Genomic DNA, 9,943 nt, shown 5'->3' with positions numbered 1-9,943 from the left:
TCTTCAGATGAAGCATCCTTAGTACTGCTTGGTGCATTTTGCATTCCAGACAGACTTTGAGAAATCAAATTGACTTGTTGAGTCAATATCTTGTTTTGAGCCAATATGGCATTCAGAGTATCAATCTCAAGAACTCCTTTCTTCTGATTAGTCCCATTGTTCACAGGATTCCTTTCAGAAGTGTACATGAATTGGTTATTTGCAACCATTTCAATTAGCTCTTGAGCTTCTGCAGGCGTCTTCTTCAGATGAAGAGATCCTCCAGCAGAGCTATCCAAAGACATCTTGGATAGTTCAGAGAGACCATAATAGAAAATACCTATGATGCTCCATTCAGAAAGCATGTCAGATGGACATTTTCTGATCAATTGTTTGTATCTTTCCCAAGCTTCATAGAGGGATTCTCCATCCTTTTGTCTGAAGGTTTGGACTTCCACTCTAAGCTTACTCAATTTTTGAGGTGGAAAGAACTTTGCCAAGAAGGCATTGACTAGCTTTTCCCATGAGTCCAGGCTTTCTTTAGGTTGTGAGTCCAACCATGTCCTAGCTCTGTCTCTTACAGCAAAAGGGAATAGCATAAGTCTGTAAACCTCAGGGTTAACCCCATTAGTCTTGACAGTGTCACAGATTTGCAAGAATTCAGCTAAGAACTGATGAGGATCTTCCAACGGAAGTCCATGGAACTTGCAATTCTGTTGCATTAGAGAAACTAATTGAGGCTTAAGCTCAAAGTTGTTTGCTCCAATGGCAGGGATAGAGATGCTTCTCCCATAGAAGTCGGGAGTAGGTGCAGTAAAGTCACCCAGCACCTTCCTTGCATTGTTGGCATTGTTGTTGTTTTCGGCCGCCATGTGTTCTTCTTCCTTGAAGAATTCGGTTAGGTCCTCTACAGAGAATTGTGCCTTAGCTTCTCTTAGCTTTCGCTTTAAGGTCCTTTCAGGTTCAGGGTCAGCTTCAACAAAAATGCCTTTGTCTTTGTTCCTACTCATATGAAAGAGAAGAGAACAAGAAAATATGGAATCCTCTATGTCACAGTATAGAGATTCCTTGAGGTGTCAGAGGAACAGAAAAATAGAGGGAAGAGGTAGAAGAGTTCGAACTTAGTGAGATAGAGTTCGAATTGTGCATTGAGGAGGAGTGATACTCCGTAAATAGAAGGATGTGAGAAAGAGGGGAAGCAAATTTTTTTTCGAAAATTAGATGAAAGATTTTGAAAACATTTTGAAAAACTTTAATTGATTTTCGAAAACCAAGAGTGGGAAAGAAATCAAGTAATTTTTGACAAAAAATATGATTGAAAACTATTTTTGAAAAAGATGTGATTAAAAAGATATGTTTGAAAAAATTATGCTTTTAAAAAGATATGATTGAAAAGATATGATTTGAAAACAATTTTAAAAAGATTTGATTTTAAAATTAATGACTTGGCTAACAAGAAAAGATATGATTCAAACATTAAACCTTTCTCAACAGAAAAGGCAACATACTTAAAATGTTCAATCAAATCATTAATTGTTAGCAAGTATCTTTGAAAAAGGAAAGAAATTAATTTTGAAAACATTTGATTGAAAAGATTTGATTTGAAAAAGATTTGATTTTGAAAAACTTTGAAAACTTGAAAAAAAAATTGATTTGAAAACAAAATCTTCCCTCTTGTGCCATCCTGGCGTTAAACGCCCAGAATGGTGCACATTCTGGCGTTTAACGCCCAATGCACTACCTTTTTGGGCGTTAAACGCCCAACCAGGCACCCTGGCTGGCGTTTAAACGCCAGTCTGTCCTTCTTCACTGGGCGTTTTAAACGCCCAGCTTTTTCTGTGTAATTCCTCTGCTGCATGTTCTGAATCTTCAGTTCCCTATACTATTGACTTGAAAATAGAACCAAGGTCAAATAAACAATGCATGCATGACACCAAACTTAAAATGAGACACTAGACTGAACAAGAAACATAAAATATTTTTGGGTTTTTTTTATGATTTTCTAAATTTTTTTGGATTTTTCGAAAATTAAGTGGAAGAAGAAAATAAAGGTATCAAAATTCTTAATGAGAATTCCAGGAATCATGCAATGTTAGTCTAAAGCTTCAGTCTAAAGGAATTAGACATGAATAGGCAAGCTTCAGCAGGACATTGCATTCAAGAGCTAAATTGATGATAATCAATCAGTTTTGGTGATGATAAGAACATCACCTTGAAACACTAGAATTCATTCTTAAGAACTCTGAAAAATACCTAATCTAAGCAACAAGATGAACCGTCAGTTGTCCATACACAAAACAATCCCCGGCAACAGCGCCAAAAACTTGGTGCACGAAATTGCAATCACTACAACTTCGCACAACTAACCAGCAAGTGCACTGGGTCGTCCAAGTAATAAACCTTACGCGAGTAAGGGTCGATCCCACGGAGATTGTTGGTATGAAGCAAGCTATGGTCACCTTGTAAATCTCAGTCAGGCAGACTCAAATGGGTATAGATGATGAATAAAACATAAAGATAAAGATAGAGATACTTATGTATATCATTGGTGAGAGCTTCAGATAAGCGTATGAAGATATTGTCCCTTCCGTCTCTCTGCTTTCCTACTGTCTTCATCCAATCCTTCTTACTCATTTCCATGGCAAGCTGTATGTAGGGTTTCACCGTTGTCAGTGGCTACCTCCCATCCTCTCATTGGAAATGTTCAACGCACCCTGTCACGGCACGGCTATCCATCTGTCGGTTCTCAATCAGGCCGGAATAGAATCCAGTGATTCTTTTGCGTCTGTCACTAACGCCCCGCCCTCAGGAGTTTGAAGCACGTCACAGTCATTCAATCATTGAATCCTACTCAGAATACCACAGACAAGGTTTAGACCTTCCGGATTCTCTTGAATGCCGCCATCAGTTCTAGCTTATACCACGAAGATTCCGGTTAAAGAACCCAAGAGATAAACATTAGAGCCTTGTTTGCTTGTAGAACAAGAGTGGTTGTCAGTCACTTTGTTCATCAGTGAGAATGATGATGAGTGTCACATAATCATCACATTCATCAAGTTCTTGAGTGCGAATGAATATCTTAGAATAAGAACAAGCGGAATTGAATAGAAGAACAATAGTAATTGCATTAATACTCGAGGTACAGCAGAGCCCCACACCTTAATCTATGGTGTGTAGAAACTCCACCGTTGAAAATACATAAGAACAAGGTCTAGGCATGGCCGTGAGGCCAGCCTCCCAAAGTGATCAAAAGATCTAAAGAACAAAAGATTCCAAAGATCAGAAGATGAAAATACAATAGTAAAAGGTTCTATATATAGAGAACTAGTAGCCTAGGGTGTACAAAGATGAGTAAATGACATAAAAATCCACTTCCGGGCCCACTTGGTGTGTGTTTGGGCTGAGCAATGAAGCATATTTCGTGTAGAGACTCTTCTTGGAGTTAAACGCCAGCTTTTATGCCAGTTTGGGCGTTTAACTCCCATTTTGGTGCCAGTTCCGGCGTTTAACGCTGGGAATTCTGAGGGTGACTTTGAACGCCGGTTTGGGCCATCAAATCTTGGGCAAAGTATGGACTATCATATATTGCTGGAAAGCCCAGGATGTCTACTTTCCAACGCCGTTGAGAGCGTGCCAATTGGGCTTCTGTAGCTCCAGAAAATCCACTTCGAGTACAGGGATCCAACAGCATCTGCAGTCCTTTTTAGTCTCTGAATCAGATTTTTGCTCAGGTCCCTCAATTTCAGCCAGAAAATACCTGAAATCACAGAAAAACACACAAACTCATAGTAAAGTCCAGAAAAGTGAATTTTAACTAAAAACTAATAAAAATATATTAAAAACTAACTAAATCATACTAAAAACATACTAAAAACAATGCCAAAAAGCGTATAAATTATCCGCTCATCAGATCCTTAATAGGAAACTCCTTCTTGCTTGAGGAACGTCCCAGGAGGTCTTCCTCACTAGGAATTTCGTCCTCCTCCTCCCTTGTGCATTCGGCCATATTGACTATGTCAATGGCTTTGCACTCTCCTTTTGGATTCTCTTCTGTATTGCTTGGGAGAACACTGGGAGGAGTTTCAATGACTTTCTTACTCAGCTGGCCCACTTGTGCCTCCAGATTTCTAATGGAGGATCTTGTTTCACTCATGAAACTGAAAGTGGCCTTTGACAGATCAGAGACTACATTGGCTAAATTAGAGGTGTTTTGTTCAGAATTCTCTGTCTGTTGCTGAGAAGATGATGGATATGGCTTGCTATTGTTCAACCTGTTGCGTCCACCATTGTTAAAGCCTTGTTGAGGCTTTTGTTGATCCTTCCATGAGAAATTTGAATGATTTCTCCATGATGGGTTATAAGTGTTTCCATAAGGTTCACCCATGTAATTAACCTCTGCCATGGCAGGGTTTTCAGGATCATAAGCTTCTTCAGAAGCTGCTTCTCTAGTACTGTTGGATGCATGTTGCCATCCATTCAGATTTTGAGAGATCATGTTGACCTGTTGAGTCAACACTTTGTTCTGAGCCAATATGGCATTCAGAGTATCAATTTCAAGAACTCCTTTCTTCTGAGGTATCCCATTATTCACGGAATTCCTCTCAGAAGTGTACATGAATTGGTTGTTTGTAACCATGTCAATGAGTTCTTGAGCCTCTTCAGGCGTTTTCTTCAGGTGAATAGATCCACCTGCAGAATGGTCCAATGACATTTTCGAAAATTCAGATAGACCATAATAAAATATATCTAATATGGTCCATTCTGAAAACATGTCAGATGGACATCTTTTGGTCAGCTGCTTGTATCTTTCCCAATCTTCATAGAGGGATTCACCATCTTTTTGTTTAAAGGTTTGAACATCCACTCTCAGCTTGCTCAGCTTTTGAGGAGGAAAGAATTTGTCCAAGAAGGCAGTGACCAGCTTATCCCATGAGTCCAGGCTATCCTTGGGTTGTGAATCCAACCATATTCTAGCTCTGTCTCTTACAGCAAAAGGGAAAAGCATGAGTCTGTAGACTTCAGGATCAACTCCATTCGTCTTTATAGTCTCACAGATCTGCAAGAACTCAGTTAAAAACTGATAGGGATCTTCAGATGAAAGTCCATAAAACTTGCAGTTTTGTTGCATTAATGCAACTAGCTGAGGTTTCAGCTCAAAGTTGTTGGCTCCAATGGCAGGAATGGAGATGCTTCTTCCATCAAATTTGGACGTTGGCTTTGTGAAGTCACCAAGCATTCTCCTTGCATTATTATTATTTTCGGCTGCCATCTCCTTCTCTTGTTCGAAAATTTCTGAAAGGTTACCTTTAGAATAATGTAATTTAGCTTCTCTTAATTTTCTCTTCAGAGTCCTTTCAGGTTCTGGATCAATTTCAACAAGAGTGCCTTTATCCCTGTTCCTGCTCATATGAAAGAGAAGAAAACAAGAAAAGAAAGAGGAATCCTCTATGTCACAGTATAGAGATTCCTTTATGTTAGTAGAAGAAGAAGGGGGTAGAAGAATGAAGAAGGATGGATTCGGATTTATGGATGAAGAGAGGTGAAGAGAAGTGTTAGTAAATAAATAATTAAATAGAATAAGAAAAGAGAAGGGATATTTCGAAAATAATTTTTGAAAAGGGGTTAGTGATTTTCGAAAATTAGAGATAAATTGTAATTAAAATTGAAATTATTAATTAATTAAAAAGAATTTTTGAAAAAGAAAGAGGTATTTTCGAAAATTAGAGGGGGAGAAGTAGTTAGGTGGTTTTGAAAAAGATAAGAAACAAACAAAAAGTTAGTTAGTTGATTGAAAAAGATTTGAAATCAAAAATTGAAAAGATAAGAAGTTTAGATAAGATATTTTGAAATCAAATTTTGAAAAAGATAAAATTTTGAGAAAGATATGATAAAAGATAAGATAAAAAATTTTAAGAAAAAGATATTTTGAAAAAGATTTAATTTTTAAAATGACTTAACTAACAAGAAACTACAAGATAAGATTCTAGAATTTAAAGATTGAACCTTTCTTAACAAGAAAGTAACAAACTTCAAATTTTTGAACCAATCATATTAATTGTTAGCTAATTTTTGAAAATATGATATAAAGATAAGAAAAAGATTTTGAAAATAATTTGAAAAGTAATTTTGAAATTTTCGAAAAATAAAAAAGTGAAAAAGATATGATTTTTGAAAAAGATTTTAAAAAGATAAGATTTTTAAAATTGAAATTTTGACTTGACTTGTAAGAAACAACTAATTTTGAAAATTTTTGACCAAGTCAATCCCAAAATTTCGAAATTTTGGGGGGAAATAAGGAAAAGATATTTTTTTATTTTTGAATTTTTAATTATGAGAGAGAAAAACAACAAAAATACTTAATGCATGAAATTTTTAGATCAAAACAATGAATGCATGCAAGAATGCTATGAATGTCAAGATGAACACCAAGAACACTTTGAAGATCATGATGAACATCAAGAACATAATTTTGAAAAATTTTTGATGCAAAGAAAACATGCAAGACACCAAACTTAGAAATCTTTAATGCATGGACTCTAACAAACGAAAAATGCATATGAAAAACAACAAAAGATACAAAACAAGAAAACATCAAGATCAAACAAGAAGACTTACCAAGAACAACTTGAAGATCATGAAGAACACTATGAATGCATGAAATTCTCAAAAAAATAATGCATAAATTTCAAAAACATGCAATTGACACCAAACTTAAAAATTGACTCAAGACTCAAACAAGAACACAAAATATTTTTGGTTTTTCTATGATTTTATGATTTTTTTGTATTTTCTTTTATTTTTTTCGAAAATATTCTTTAGAAAAACAAAAATAAAGAAAAAAAAATTTTGAAAACTTTTTGAAAAGAAAATTACCTAATCTGAGCAACAAGATGAACCGTCAGTTGTCCATACTCGAACAATCCCCGGCAACGGCGCCAAAAACTTGGTGGACGAAATTGTGATCCATATTCTTTGTATTAGTATGAAATCATTATTATGGCACTGGTTGAATTCACAACTCCGTTCAACTAACCAGCAAGTGTACTGGGTCGTCCAAGTAATAAACCTTACGTGAGTAAGGGTCGATCCCACAGAGATTGTTGGTATGAAGCAAGCTATGGTCACCTTGTAAATCTCAGTTAGGCAGATTAAATTTGTTTATGGTTTCGAAAATAGAAATAATAAAATAGAAATAATAAAAGGGATAGAATACTTATGCAGATTCATTGGTGGGAATTTCAGATAAGCGAATGGAGATACTGTATGGCTCAAGAACGCCTACTTTCCTACTGCTTCAACTCAATCCTTCTTACTCCTTTCCATAGCAAGCTGTGTATAGGGGTTCACCATTCGACGATGGCTACTTTGTATCCTCTCTGGAAAATGGTCCTCTGCGCTGTCACTCGCATGGCTAATCGTCTGGAGGCATCACACTGGCCGAAGGCTACATCCCATCCTCGCAGTGAAAACTACGCTCACGCGCTCTGTCACAGCACGGCTAATCACTGGTTGGTTCCCGCTCCTGCTGGAATAGAATCCCTTGATTCTTTTGCGTCTGTCACTAACGCCCAGCACTTGCAAGTCTGAAGCACGTCACAGTCATTCATTACCGGAATCCTACTCGGAATACCACAGACAAGGTTAGACTTTCCGGATTCCCAGGATCCTACTCGGAATACCACAGACAAGGTGAGACATTCCGGATCCTCATAAATTCCACCATCTATCTAGCTTATACCACGAAGATTCTGTTGGGGAATCTAAGAGATACACATTCAAGCTCGGTTGCATGTAGAACAGAGGTGGTTGTCAATCACGCGCGTTCATAAGTGAGAATGATGATGAGCGTCACATAATCATCACATTCATCATGTTCTTGGGTGCGAATGAATATCTTGGAATAAGAATAAGAGAGAATTGAATAAAAAGTAATAGTAATTGTATTGAAACTTGAGGTACAACAGAGCTCCACACCCTTAATCTATGGTGTGCAGAAACTCCACCGTTGAAAATACATAAGTAAAAGGTTCAGGCATGGCCGAATGGCCAGCCCCCTGAGTGATCAAGAGACCGAATAATCAAAGGCTAAACAGTCAAGAGATTAAACTGTCAAAAGATGTCTAATACAATAGTTAAATGTTCTATTTATAATAAACTAGCTCCTAGGGTTTACATGAGTAAGTAATTGATGCATAAATCCACTTCCGGGGCCCACTTGGTGTATGCTTGGGCTGAGCTTGATCAATCCACGAGCTGAGGCTTCTCTTGGAGTTGAACTCTGAGTTATGACGTGTTTTGGGCGTTCAACTCCGGATCATGACGTTTTTCTAGCGTTTAACTCCAGACAGCAGCATTAACTTGCCGTTCAACGCCAAGTTACGTCGTCAATTTCCGAATAAAGTATAGACTATTATATATTGCTGGAAAGCTCTGGATGTCTACTTTCCAACGCCGTTGAGAGCGCGTCATTTGGAGTTCTGTAGCTCCAGAAAATCCATTTCGAGTGCAGGGAGGTCAGATTCCAACAGCATCAGCAGTCCTTTTGTCAGCCTTTTTTTCAGAGTTTTGCTCAAGTCCCTCAATTTCAGCCAGAATTTACCTGAAATCACAGAAAAACACACAAACTCATAGTAAAGTCCAGAAATGTGAATTTAACATAAAAACTAATGAAAACATCCCTAAAAGTAGCTTGAACTTACTAAAAACTACCTAAAAACAATGCCAAAAAGCGTATAAATTATCCGCTCATCATAAACCTTATGAGTTTAGAGATACTTTGAGTGGTTTTTTTGGTTTCTTGTAGGTGAAGAAAGGAAGAAAAGAGGAAAAACGTGGCTTAAAGAAAGCGTGGCCCAAGGGAAGAAGAAGTGTGGCGCATGGAAGGGAGGAAGCAAATATTGCCCTCCACAAGAGCACATTGCCCTCCACAAGGGCACACTGCCCTCCAGGAGGGCATCATAATGAAACAAGCTTGAGAAGCAACACTGCCCTGCCCTCCTCAAGGGCGGAGCACAAATTGATGCCAAGGATCAAGGAGAGCAAAAACTCTGCCCTGCCCTCCTCAAGGGCAATATCGGGCTCATCAAAGGAATAAATTCAAGGAAAAAGCTTACCAATGCTTGCCACAAGGATCGAACACGGCACCATGAGGAAGCAAGGAACTAGGCCTTAATTTGGTGCCAAGAAAACCAAGGAAAAGAAGTAGCGTGTGCATCCACCAAGTTTCGAACTTGGAACTTCACTTTTGGAAACACTGCCCTGCCCTCCGCGAGGGCAGGGCAGCATTTTGTGGTGCACAGCCAGCGCACCAGATTGGCACGCACCAAGGACTCTCGGCAGCATCAGCATGCACGGGCAGCAGAATCTGGCGCACCAAAAAACTCTGCCCTGCCCTCCACAAGGGCAGGGCAGCATCCTGCAGCACCAACACGCACGCACCAAGGGACGCACGCACCATTTTCTGCCCTGCCCTCCACAAGGGCAGGGCAGCCTCCTGGAAGCAACTTTTCATGGGCTGAAAATTGGATTAAAAATCCAATTTAATCCATTTCTTCACCAAATCAAAAGCCCATCCAAATTCCAAAATCCAAGAATAGAAAGTGTATAAATAGGAGATAGTTTGATGTAATTAGGACTTTTCCTTTCACTTTTGACTTTTGAACCTTCTTTGGGTTTTTAAATTTTTACTTTGAGTTTTGAGAGCTTCTTTTGATTTGGAATTTTGAGAGACTTCATTGAGATTTCTGAGAATTGGGGAGGAGAATTGATCTCTCTTCTTCCTTGTTCTTGCTTGAGCTTTTTCTACTTTTCTTGTTTGAATCTTGGGTGTTAAGAATTGAGGAAATTCTGTCTCAATCTCCACTCAAGAACTCTTTAATTTCTTTTCTGCATAATTAAGTTCAATTACATTTCCTTTACTGCTTCTTCTTAAATATCTTGCTAATTGCTTTGTGAACTTGGATCT

General features: G+C 38.1%; 1 non-coding gene across 1 annotated transcript; it reads left to right on the top strand.

Moving 5' to 3' along the window:
* The first annotated feature begins 342 nt into the window (after positions 1-342).
* LOC130971750 (small nucleolar RNA R71) lies at positions 343-446 on the top strand. The gene has a single exon (XR_009082961.1). It is a non-coding gene; the product is annotated as a small nucleolar RNA R71 (small nucleolar RNA).
* The last annotated feature ends 9,497 nt before the right edge of the window (positions 447-9,943 follow it).

Source organism: Arachis stenosperma, chromosome 3, assembly GCF_014773155.1.
Source record: "Arachis stenosperma cultivar V10309 chromosome 3, arast.V10309.gnm1.PFL2, whole genome shotgun sequence".
NCBI lineage: Eukaryota > Viridiplantae > Streptophyta > Magnoliopsida > Fabales > Fabaceae > Arachis > Arachis stenosperma.
The sequence above is the reverse complement of the archived record's forward strand: the minus strand, read 5'-3'. Positions and strand labels throughout refer to the sequence as shown.